Source organism: Hippopotamus amphibius, chromosome 5, assembly GCF_030028045.1.
Source record: "Hippopotamus amphibius kiboko isolate mHipAmp2 chromosome 5, mHipAmp2.hap2, whole genome shotgun sequence".
Classification (NCBI taxonomy): Eukaryota; Metazoa; Chordata; class Mammalia; order Artiodactyla; family Hippopotamidae; genus Hippopotamus; species Hippopotamus amphibius.
In genome coordinates, this window is record NC_080190.1 from 60719968 (window position 1) to 60733454 (window position 13487).

At 39.1% G+C, this 13487-nt stretch overlaps 1 protein-coding gene across 1 annotated transcript in view; it reads right to left on the reverse strand.

Moving 5' to 3' along the window:
* Positions 1-13487, reverse strand: part of LRMDA (leucine rich melanocyte differentiation associated) — a 1013857-nt gene that overhangs the window by 241420 nt on the left and 758950 nt on the right. The window lies entirely within an intron of this gene.

The following is a 13487-nucleotide window of genomic DNA, read 5'->3' on the forward strand; positions in this document are numbered from 1 at the left end:
CTTGAAGATAGACGAAAATAAATTATCCAAGCTGAAGGAAAAAAAATGCAAAAAGAAAAATGAACAGAGTTTCAAGTAGGACAATATCAAAGGGTCTAACATATGTGTCATTGGAGTAACATAAAGAGAGAAACAAAACATCCTGCAGAAAAAGTATTTGAAGAAATAATGTGAAGGCCAGCCAATCTCAAACTAAAGCAAAACAACAAAAGAAAACAAAAAACAACTGAATTGACTGAAAAAGGAGACCTAACAAAGACTAAAACAGTATCATTCAGAATTAAAAACTTGGAAAAATGAAAGAACAGAAGGGCCACACTAAAAATCAAATTACTGACAGAGCAAAAGATTGACATAGTCACAGTGAATGCACAGGAGAAAAAAAGACAAAGAAAGAATTCCATCAGAAGATAAAGATGATAATATTTGTATACTTACAAAAAAATGGAACAGAAAATATATCCAAATATATACTACAAAAAAAGTTGCCAAAATTAAGAAAAAAATGCAGATCAAAAGAGTTTACCAAGTTTCAAGAAAATGATACACAGAATGATCAATAATCAGATAAATCTTAATGAAACTACTGATATTCTAGGGAAAAAAATTTCTCAGATATCCATATAGGAAAAAAAATCACATACAAGGAAGGAGAGTCAGGCTGACTTCATATTTTTCCAGAATCACATTCAAAGCCAGGAGACACTGAAGAACTATTTTTCATTTAAAATTATTTTTAAAAAAAAGTGTATATCCTAAAAATATTATACCCAACCAAAATGTCATTCAGAAATAACAGACACAAAACATTGAATAAATCAAGGATTTGTGAGACCTTTATGAAAAAGAAAATGTCCTGAGAAGAAATTCCAGCCAATTTGGGTTTGAATAAAAGTTTAAGAATTAAAAAGCTATGATCAACAGAACTTGTAATAAGCCCATAATGAGTATGAGTTCATTTAAGTATAAAGTCAATACTAAACAAATACAGAAATCATTGTTACAGAAGATAACACAATTGTCATTGACAATATAAAGATAATAACATAACTAAGGAAAATTGAGCAGTACGTAGAGTGGTAGAAGCTGTAATATTCCTCCTTCAAAGTAGAATCAATGGTCCTCAAATTGACACATATGTTTAAAAAATAATAACCACTTTCATCTCAAAATATGTATACTCTCTTTTCCTACCAGTAGAGTAACTGTTGATACTATTTTCATAGAAGTAGGAATGTTCCATCATTCCCTCTTTCTATCTGTACATAGCAAAGCAGCTCCCAGAAGAATAAAATCTGTTTTAACTGAATAAATGGTATGGTGCTATGTTCTAACTAAGCAAGATAACTGTCTAGAAAGAACAAACACGTTTGGAGTGTAGTAAGTGTTCTACTTGACTTTGCAAAGAGAAACACTTGCGTACACATACAAATGCATACAATATTCACCTCGAATGTCTGGTCATGCATTACCTATTCCTGAGAAATGGTTACACTCCTATAGACCTGATCATTTTAGAAATATCCCAGTTGGTTTTCCAATGAATATATACAGATTGTGCCCCAGGCCCATAACGGCCAGATGATCTCTTTTGATGTTAGAAATGCATTTTCTCAACTCATTTCTTTAATTCTTCCAATTTATGTGCATCAAGTTTAGATAGGATTAACTAAAGAGAGAAAATATGTAAAACTATATTTCCCTTCCTCGTAGGTTTTATTTTAGGATCTTCATAAAAGACTCACAACTGAAACTTGAGATATCCAACAGTTTATGGTACCCTATGAATGACTCAGATACCATTAATATGGTACAATTGGAAATCAAATGATAGTGATAGATGTCTTCGAATGTTCACATGTGTATATCTTGCTTTATCTGAAAAACGTTTATAAAAATCCATAGAAGAAAAGATATTTGAAGATAATAAAAATCACAACAATAGAAGTAAGAGAAGTACCGGTTGGATACTTCCTATATGGCAGGTACTCTGCTAAAAACTCTACATGGGTTATCTAATTTCATTCTAAATTATCTCCATTACTTCTTATCTTTTTCATTCACCTGATCCAGGGATACTGAATGGAGAAGATGCTGGAGGACAGGGAATCCTGCCTCCACCTCCCTGCTTCTGGACAGGAAGTTCCATGCCATCCTCAACCCCCACCTCCCACTGGAGAACAGTTCTGAGAAGAATTTAGGCATCGTGACTTTATGTCCAAATTTTAATTTCCTTGAAGAGTGTTGTCATTGAGACTTTGTCATATAAGAGTACAAGTTATATGGGGATATGGCAAAGTTTATGAAAGTAATACACAAAAACAGACAGATTAGATATCACTATTTAAAAATAATAAAGGCAGTACACTTTAAACAAACTTTGAATGAAATAGTTTGTATCTGATGATTATAATGATTCCTGAATGGATATAATGTGATATTAATAACTATAAATATCAGTTCAGTATCAGTTTTAAAAGTTTAAACCCAATGACTGTCAAGGCATAAATATCCTAAATATTTACATAAAAGTCAGCAAAAGAAATTCCAGGACGCATAGTTCTTGGATCTAATGTTACACTCTAGCCTAAAAGACGTAAATCCTTCCATGAAGCCAGATTAGGAACTTCTGGTCTAGAGGGAATACATATTGAGATACTTAAACTTGGGAGCACAGACCTCCTACATAAAAACGATCTATGTAACACTGTCATGGAATCCCCCACTAAGAAGTCTGCCATGAGATAAAAGATGCTTACCTCACGTGTGGTTATATATGCAAGCCCACAGAAAAAAGTAAGTAGTCCTAAACCAACATTTTCCAAATATGCTCAAGCAACAGACCTACTATGACAAAGAATTCCTTGACTAAGTATGTTTGGAAAATGCCGAGAAGTTACTCTAGAATCTCTAAGTCCTTCATATGCTGATATGTAATATTAATGTCCAAAAGGGAAAATGTAAAGCATTTCCCAAACCTTTTGATAACAGAACCCTTTCATCATAGTTCATACACAAAGGTTCATCTGACAAAACCTGGGACGCTGTTTCTCCTCACGGATTGTGGTTTCCAGGTTCTATGAAGAGCCACAGAAAGCTGGAAACAAAGCATCCCTTGGATGAGAACTGGGAGAGCTTAGCTGTACAAGTCCCACCCTGGCACTTAGGGGCTCCTCTTCCATGCAGGAGGACTGGATGTTAGTGGATATATTGTAACCACCACCCCCTGGGCAAACCTTCCTGGCCCAAAACCCAAAGGGGTCTCTGATTGTCACTCAGGACTCCCGAGACTTATCTTGAGTGAGGTTAGGTGGGAATGATGATACGCGAGCCTCCGAGGGGAGTATAAGGGAAAACTAACCACCCTCCCTATTTTTCATGGCCCCCTGAGGCTGGGGTGGTGGAAAGGGATGCAGCCTTCGAGGTATCTTAGCTTTTCTACTGGATGACTTCAAAGGGAGGCCACATGTAAGTTAGGGGTCCCATCTTTCCCCTTGAATTAAGGTTCGCTCTGCTGTCCCCCAAGGCTGAACTCCCATTTTAGGGACACTTTAAGTCTGTGGCTCTCCCTTGGCCACACACACATGGAATTAATTAGGCAAACATAATAATAGTTTGGAGGTAAAAGTAGCTTAAAAAATTCTGCTGACTCCTCTTAGGTCCTCCTTTAGATTTTCCAGTATCCATGTGATCGTGTATACATCCACAACTGAGCGATGTCCCAGGCCTATTTTATGTCCATTGAACCTATACTTCTGGCCAAAATGAGACCACAGACTGACCTACAGGAAAATAATACAGAAGATCAATAAGGCTAAAAGAGAAAATGCATACTGAATCACTTAACATTGGGAGCATTCCTTTGCCACCAAGCAAAGGATTAAAAAGTTAAAAACTTCTCTTTCAACTGGAAAGCATGGAAATTTCTATAAGGTAGGAATGCTTGATTGCATGTAGAACTGCATGGAGATTATTCAAGAAGTAGTCTTGATTTGGCCTGGAGAGCCCAGTGTTTAGCTAAGGACAAGGGAAAAGAGACAGCTGTTCTTTGTGATTATTTCCACTGCACTTATGAAATCAATAAAAAAAATAATTATTATTGATGATGGCCTTACCACTGATTAAACAGGCCAACTTAACTGCTTCTGTGAAGTCACACAACTCTTAAGAGAATATCATGGCATCAGTAAAGAGCGTGCAACTGCCCCAAGCCTTGTGGACAGGATGTGCGATGGCATTGATTTAATTAGAGCTTTTAGGTTGCAACCTGCCCTCCTTCCTGAGCCATACTCTGCTGGAGACTTCCTCTGTTCTTTTTTAATGCTGCCCTGAGCTGGAACAAAGCAAAGAGCCCAGCAAGAAGCATGGGGTTGCGTCACAGAGAGGATTAAAATGCCCATTATGAGGTAAGATTCAAGTCACAGCAGAAGGAAAAGAAGACAGGCCGTAAAAGAAAATAGGCTGCAGGCAGAAAAATATTGATTGAAAGAAACTGTAAGCACCACAGCATCCAAACTCCCTGCCCTGCCCTGTATGATCTGAGTCCTGCCAACCTCCTGACTTTGTAATCTATACTTTCTCCCTGGCTGTTAATGCTTCAACCTCATGGGTCTTTCTCCTCGCTTTTCAGTACAAGACACTGGTTCTACACTGGGTGTTTGCATCTGCTTTTCCTATACCTGAACCCACCCCACTCCCACCCCCTCACCCCCCCCCACCACCACCAAGCTTATCTTTATCCTTGAGGCTTCAGCTCAAATGTCCTCTCCTCAGAGAGGCCTCCTGTGGCCATCTTACCTAAAGTAGCCCCTCTCCCATTGTAGACCCTTGCCATCACATGGCTCCAATGCATTTCCTTTGAGTCACTATCCAGTGTTAGAAAGGACATGGTTTATTTGCTTACATGTTTTTTTGCTTGACTGTACCTATTAATGGGGTAACTACATGAGAGTAAAAACTGTTTGCCTTCTTCACTGCTGTACTGCCAGCATCCAGAAGAGGCCCTGCACAGAGTAGCTGCTCTGTAACTACTGGCAGGAAAAAATAATGGGCATAGATTGAGTGAATGGCAAATTAACTAATAGTCATCTCATGGCCACTCCTTCTGGCCCATCCCACATGGTGGCATTGAGTAGAATTCAGAACACGCACCAGATAATATGACATCTAGGCCTAGGCCTGTCACTTACTAGCTGTGTGACCTTGAGCAACTGACTTAACTTCTGTAGAACTCAGTTTCCACCTCTATAAATGGGTGTGCAGAAAGGACCAATCTCAAAGGACTGCTGTTAGAATTCTTCTAAATGTATGTGAAGGGCTTAGAACAATTCAATGCTTAAGAATTGTTGCTATCGTTGTTACTGCTATAATTAATTCTTCCTATATACCATGAAAAGTATAAGGGATTGAGGAACTTTCAAGTGTGTGCATCACTTTTTTAAAATTTCTAATCTAACACAGTCTATTCATCCAAGATAACAGGATGAATCTATATATATTCTCTTCCATCTCAATATGTCATGTAGTGACAAGTTCAACAGCCAAGCAACCTCATCTTGTGGATGGACCAGTAAATTTGCACTGTCCCTGTCTGCAGAGTCCTGTCCCCTTTCCAGCATACTCATGAGTGGCCCTTATGAATAATTTGGTTGGAGAAAGCAAAGTTTTCATTGTTGAAAGCTACGGAAGAGACTCTTAATTCAAACAGTATTGGGTTGGTGGATGAGGCAAATTGGAGCATGTAAAATTTACTGGACATCATAAAAGGGAAGCGGGGAGAGGACCAAGGAGATGGGGGGTTCAATGACTGCTGAATTGCTAGCATAATAACCAGCAGCACATCACAGTGCGCCACCCGGGCTAGGAAGCACTCTCCCAGATGATTGCTTTATGTCACCACTGATGCTACTGGCCCATCAACTATGACCCCGGGAGCAGCAAACCCCATCATAAGAAAGGGAGAAATGTAAATTTCAAAATAGATATATAAATATTCGGTGGCCCAGTGTTCCATTAGTCATTTATATTCCTGACTTTGGAATGCAAAAATGTAAATCCAGGGCCCTTCTGAAGTCAGGAGTCACCAAGGGTTCATATAATAATCTCTCTGACAAGGGCTAAGCTGTGGTTGGCAATAAAACCTAGGGGGCCAATGAGCTCACTAAACACGCTGGGAGAAAACAAGGGAGAGATACACTCTCAACCTCAGTCTGGGGGAGAGAGAGATTGACTGACTAATCAAGCTCATCCCACAATGTCAGAGATTTCCCTGATGCACTGGGGGCGTAAGGACAGAGCTGATTTACTCACTGGCAGGCTGACATCCCTGTAAGCAGAACACTCCAAAGCTCATTCTCGAGGCTCTAAGGAGCGTGGCATTTTTTTCTGATTTACTGCCATTTTATCGCTGCTAGAAATGGACACTGTGCAGATGCCTGCCGTTCTAAATGAAGGTAAGTGATGTCCTTGATGAAGGCTTTCCTAATGTCCTCCTTAAAAATGAAGTCATTAAGGGTTACATCAGATTGAGTTTGATCTAACCTAGCAGGGGTGAGGGAAAGCAAAAGGGGAGAGGATGCAAATACAAAGAAACGGAATACAAGAAATGAAAATCCCATGGGTACCGTCTCATGGCAAGAGTACAGAAGCATGCGCTAGCCCTGTCACTTCTGAACATAAGAGAGGAAAGAAACAGAGCACCCAAAAATGAGGGAGCAGGAAGAAAGAAGCAAGATCACACAGCTGATTAGGTAGTTGTGGCTCAGAACTTGAACCTTCTAATTAACTCCTAGTCTAGCCCCTGGACTGTCATACCAGGCTACATCTGTACAACTTCTCTCCTCTTCATGTCAGTTTCCATGGGGGGAGGGGGTTTCCACACTTATTCTAGTACTTACATAAAGGCCTGACCCCCAGGTTTCAGGGTTAGGGATGTGACGCATATCATATACTAGGCTGAGATGCAAGAGAGACTTTAAGAGCTATACAATTATGTCTAAATGATATTATAAGCAATAAACTGTATGTCAACTGGCTTCATGAACATTGCTTAGGACAAGATAGAATATGTACTCAAGGTTTAAAAAAGTGAATTTAAAGAAAAACACTAAGCAAATCATAGTACAGGTGACTGTAGATTGGGAAGTACTATTCTAGAAATATACTGAACGGGTTTTCCCAGTTGATTTTGTCAAAGAAAATGTTTGACACGAAACCAATTATTTTGCTTACAAGACCAACAGCGATCAACAGAATCTATCTCTTCATTCAAGAATATTATGTGTATAGTAGAATATTATTCAGCCCTAATGAATATAATGAAAGTCTGACACATGGTATAACATAGATGAACTTTGAAAACATGATGCTAACTGAAACAATCCAGACATAAAAAGATATATATGGTATGATTCCACTTATATGAAGCATCTTGAATAGGCAAATTCAGAGAGACAGAAAGTAGAGCAGAGGTTGCCAGGAACTCAGGGAAGGAGGGATGGGGAGTGATCGATGACAATTACGGAGTTTCTGTCAGGGTGAAGAAAAAGTTTTGGAAATACTTTTTGGGCTGGACAACAGGGTGAATGTGATCAATGCCACTAAATTGCACACTTACAAATGGTTAAGATGGCAGATTTTATGTTGTATATATTTTATTAATTTTAAAAATTAATAATTTAATACAGCAAAACCCAATGACGTATACTCTCAATGTGTGAATTGTATGGCATGTGAACTATATCTCAATAAAACTGTTAAAGAAACAAAGAATATTATGTACATGAAGTTAAGGACATTCTTGCATAGGGAGAGGAGGCTGCATACGACAACCTATGAAAATTCTTATTCTCTTTGGGAATCTCATTCTATACCAAATCATCTGTTTCATCATGTCCCTGATTAGTCCCTAAAGAATGAGGCATAACTATCTTGGATCCATCTCAGAAAGGTTAGTTAAAATTTGTGTCCCTCCTATATTACCATCCTGTAGGAACTATCTGGGAAGTTCCAGACTACATTAATTTAGGTCATCACCCAGAGACTGAATGTTCTCTGGAATCAAAACAAACTTATTCGACACATTAGAATGTGGAATCAAGGCTCAAATTGTCATCTGCTCAATGTATATAAAGAAACACACTTATACAAAGATACATACATATATAAAGATATGAGGGTACTTTCCAAAACTTATTAAAAATGCCACATTGTACCAAATATAAAGTTAGTAATGATATTGTACGCAATATAAGTTGGTATTGTAAGGTCTAACATACTGAGTTATAACTGAAGAGGCAGTGTAGTCTTGTGTCATAAACATGGAATTTAATAAACAGACCTAAGCTTAAGGGCAGTTTTACCACCTACTAACTTTTATTATTTACCTACCATAGTTTCCTAATCTGGAAAATTGAGATCATGAGTCTCCCTTCCTTAGTGAGAGCTAAGTTAGGTAAAATAACGATGAGCACGATATTACTGGCATGTAGCAAATGTCCAATAAAGAGTAGTTAAAAACATATTCATAAACACAGACAAAGCCACATGGAATCTAGAAAAAGAATTACTAGTTAGTAAGAAATCGTTAATGTGCAGGGAACAGGTAATCCTGTTCCTATAAGGAAATAGTCCATGGAGAAGCAGATGCAATTCTCCAGATTCTATCATTATGGGATGAAACAGCCTGAAGAAACATCCAGTTACTTTTGTTCTGAAATAAAAACAATTATTATTACTACTACTAATACTAGCATTAGCATTTATTGTGCACGTCCTATGTGCCAAGCATTCTGAGACAGAATTTTGATTACCCGACTGAATCTTCCCAACAACTCTTGAAGTAAGTACTTTTAGTAGCTCATTTCCCAGATCAGTTAATCAAAGCTAACAGAAAGTAACTGGCCTGAAATCCCATGGAGACTAAGGGTTAGTGCCAGGATTCAAAACCCAGGCAGCCTGGCCTATAACCTTAACAACGATGCCATCATCTATGCTCACTTAGAAATCTTGCAGATGATCAACTTATTGTACTTTTCAAGTTACAATGATACCAGGAAACAGGGCCCCTAGAAAACAGATGTGCAGACTCTGGTTGCTCCCTGACCGCCATCCTTCATCCAAATGCAAAGAAAGCATTCGTCTCCTGGTTTGTAAGCCAGATTCTTGCGGATGAACTAATAAAGTCATCTCTAACCTGTGGATGAATTAATCCAACCAACATCAAAACAACACAGATGCAAAGCTGAAGATATAACTCTTCACTCACAGTAATGATGTCCAGTCACATTGAGACTCAACCCAGAAGAGTCTGATGGGTCTCCTCTGACCTCTTTCCGACCCACTCTTTTAAGTGCAAACACGAGGTTCCACACCAGCACTTCCATATGCATGTCACAGACATCAAAAGCTGCCCTTGTAGGAAATGAGGAGCACTTCCTGGAATGGCCCACAGTTGGAGAAGAGTGTTCCCAGGACAGAGGAGGCAGACCCTGGCTGCCTCAGGTGTGAGCAAGGTAAGAAGAAGAGACTTTATTAACCAGTGGTCCACGGTGCTTGATGAAATCACGGAGCCCAGTATTGATTCTGAAAGTCCTGTTGCTGAAGCTTGACAGAGGATACTCAACTCTCAGCCTAGTGGAAGAGCAGCGATAAAAAACATTGCCCTCAAAGAAAGAACTCCACAGCACTCAAGCTTTCTTTTGGAAATGTGAGCTTTCTCCACAAAAACATGAATAAAGTACAGGGAACAGCTGAGGGATGGGGAAAGATATCAAAAGGACTAGATCAACAATTTCCCTGCTTCTGCATCCTGCTACACACACACACACACACACACACACACACACACACACACATATACACACGTAGTGCCTCTGTGGGTCTCAGAGGTCAGGAGGATCAAATACAAATTTTGAAAGTTGAAAATGGGGGAATCCATTTCAAGTGACTTAAAGGATAACTGTCACTGCAGTTAATATGGCTGGAATGTTTAAAACTGCCACGGGTTCCTTCACTTTCGAAAGGTGTCAGGTTCCTGTCTTGAATGGTGAAAGTCTGTCTGTGATACCACGATGAAGGGTTAGGCTATTACAGACTGTTCTGGGCTAAGGAGAGCTTATTTAATTTACTGAACCACACATATAAATTGGTAAGGATGAGACCAAAAGGTTAAGCACAGGGAATGATTCTTATCTCTCTCCATTTCCCATATTACTATAGTGTCCGATTGAATTTTCCTTTCTCAAAGGTGTCTTGAAAATATGTTTCATATTTTTTAATGCATTCCTTTCTCTTCAGTACTGGGTCTTCTCCCCAGTAATAAAAACAGACTAGATATAATGAACAGGGATCTGCAGCTCTCTGATGGGACAAAGCTTCTGCAGTTTAAGAAAAGCAAAATCTGAAGTGCTAAACTGCCACCCGGCAGATGTCATGAGAAGCAACCTAGCTGATTTAAATCTTTGTAGCTACATTCCTCCAACTAAAATGCCCAACTCACTTGCAAATGAAAAAACACACTTTAACATGCGTTCTTTCAGTATTAAAGGTAAATGTATATATTAGCGCTAAAAGGAGGAACCAAGGGTGAGTTCACCCCAAATGCTCAGATTTCCTTTAGAGTGAACTGGCTCCTTCCAAGTGGCAATAAGAAGTTCACCCTTGCAAGATTATCTATGAGTATCTTATGATGAAAGCAAATCCGTCATTATGATGAGAAAAGACTTTGAGATGGCTGTATGGACTTTTCCATTGTTTTTACACCTGTAGGACTATCAGAGTTGATAGAGGTTTTGCCACTATAACAAAGGAGGGCCTCCAAGTTACAACCTTAATCTCAGGATTGTCCCTCACCCAAATCAATTTAGTTCTTCTTTCAAAATTTTGCCTTTCAACAGATAGATCTCACACCATCTGAGAGTCTCAGCAGAATCACTGCTGAATTCAGGTGCAGATCAACTCCATTTCTCAAACTGAAGAGTTCTGGTTTTGATTTTTCTTTGAATTCCACGCTTTTGACTGATTTTTTGCAAAACACAAAAAAGAAAGCACATGAGATAAGTCTATGACCACAAAAAAACTACTACTTTTGGAAGTCCCTTTTGTAGTCCCAGATTATAATAAATTGAAACATTTCATTAAAAATAAGTTTGGTTTGAAATTAACTTCCTAGAGAGGAAAATATGACCTCAGATTTACCTTCCAAAGATTGATCATTCTAAGTCTGGAAGGCATCCTTTACAAGAAGGACATATAACTTTTTTTTCTTTTAATTCTGAAAATGAGTTTATAAACAACCATAAAGAGGACTTTTCCCAAAATGCTGTTAACATCTTCATTAAAATTCCACAAAAATGGTCACATATTTATGAGAGAAACTGTGTGAGGACATATTGGTATATATTGTAGAGAGAATGGAAATCAAGGGTTTGAGGAAGGGCAAATGACTGGCAGCAAGAGAGTGCCCAGCAGAAGGAAGGCACAGGCCAGGGCCACCTGTGCCAACCGAGGGGCACAAGTCGAACTGGCCATCACCACTCCTCCTGGTAGACTTGCTGGAAAGCATGAATTTGTCAACTGGATTCTCTTTGGGGAGGGAATTGGGGACCAGCAGAACCTAAGAATCAAAAGCTATGGATTCAGAAGCCTGGGAGAGAATCCAGAGAAAAAAGATCAGTGCATATTTCCCAAGCCAAGGGCCAAGTAAGTTGCACCCACCAAGCAGAGAAAATGGATGTGCCAAGCACACGTGTGCTGGAAGAGTTCTCTGAGATCAGTTACCCTAGTCATTCACTTGATACATAATGAAACTGAGGCCCAGGAAAAGGAAGGGACTTATCCACTTTACCCAGGGACAAAGCCAGAACTTAAACCTGAACACAGGTAAATATGTTTTCCATCCCCCTCAACTCTGCCTTCTTCATTGATAATCACCCACAAAACAATGAAGCACACCAAAGAGAAGCGAGTAGCAGAAGTAGACCAGATTGGGAGCACATGGCTGGCATGAGTGCATACTGGCGTGGAGATTTCATGCCAGGCATTTGGAGTTCATGTTTGAATTCTTTCACCAAAATTTCTGTTCTCCATTCATATTTTTCCTCCTCCAACAACCCTCTAAATCTATGTATGCTGTTCAAATGTCACTCTGAATTTCTGTTTTTTTGGTCATATTCCTCCTGTTGTGTTCAGGTGATACTTTAGTTACAGCTTTGTGATGCATCCATCATGCAAAGACACTACTTCCTTTGTCAATTTGTTATAAAAATATTTACACACAACACTTCAGAAAAATATGCAAGACAGATATTTGAAGTCCACCTTGCAGATCTACTACTGAAGGTGTTTTTCTTGCTTTTCAAGGCTAATGAGATGAGAAGTGAGTTTAAATAACAATAAACCTAAGTAGACAAGGCAAAAACCTAATCTTCTCCTTGAAGCTGTGACAGAAGCACATCAGTATAATCAAAGGCTGTTGGTTTTGACTGTCCAGCATTAATTCATTCCTTCTCTGGTAACAACCAGGGAGACAATGTTCTTTGGAGAATTAGTACTTCCCACCCTTCCTTTCATGTGGTTTGGATGAGGCTGACCCCATCTCCTGGTACCTGGCATAAGCAAGACCCTGGTAGTTGGTTCATGGATGGGAATGCAACCCAAATCCAGCCAATGAAAGTCACTCCTGCAATTCTGTCTGAACCATTGAAAAAGAGCCTTCTACCAGTGGGGGTTGCTAAACTGGTCAGGAGTAATCCTTTAGCTAATGTCGGCCATCTTACCAAAACTTGTTTAAACAAAAACTAAAACTAAAACCTACCTGAAGTACATAGGAAAACAGAACTGAGACGTGGAGAATTAAATTACTGATAAAGTTATTTGAATATCTGAGCCTAACACAACCCTGAGGGTATGTGATACACTGTTCATAAAAATGACTGCAATATTTCCTTGTATCTCTGTATATACTCCACTTTGCAATGTGACCTGCCTTGCTCCTCCATTGGGAGGTGGAGTCTATTTTTCCACCGCTGGAATATGGGCTTGGCCATGCAGCTGGTTTTGGAAAATGAGTCATTAGCAAATGTCATTAATATGAATAAAACCTTGAAAGGTATCTGAGTATCAGAGTTTGCCCTCTCCTTAGAACTTTTCTGCCACCAGTCTACAAGCCCCAGAGCTACTCCAGCCACCCTAATTGAATCCCCAGACAGTGAGATTATCCTTGACCATGTAGCCCGTGCAGAACTAGCCCAGGTAAGAACCACCCAGCTAACCCAAGGATGGTGACCTAATAAACAACTTACGTTAAGCCATCGAATTTCAGGGTGGTTTGTCACAAAGTGAAAGCTAACTGATCAAGTATTAAAACACATATTTTTTTTTCCTTCAGCAACTTGAATAGAGTTTGCATCACTTAAAGCCCCAAAGTTACAAGCATCCAGCACTATATTTTGCATATTTGACACCTGGAGTTATTAACATCCTTTCCA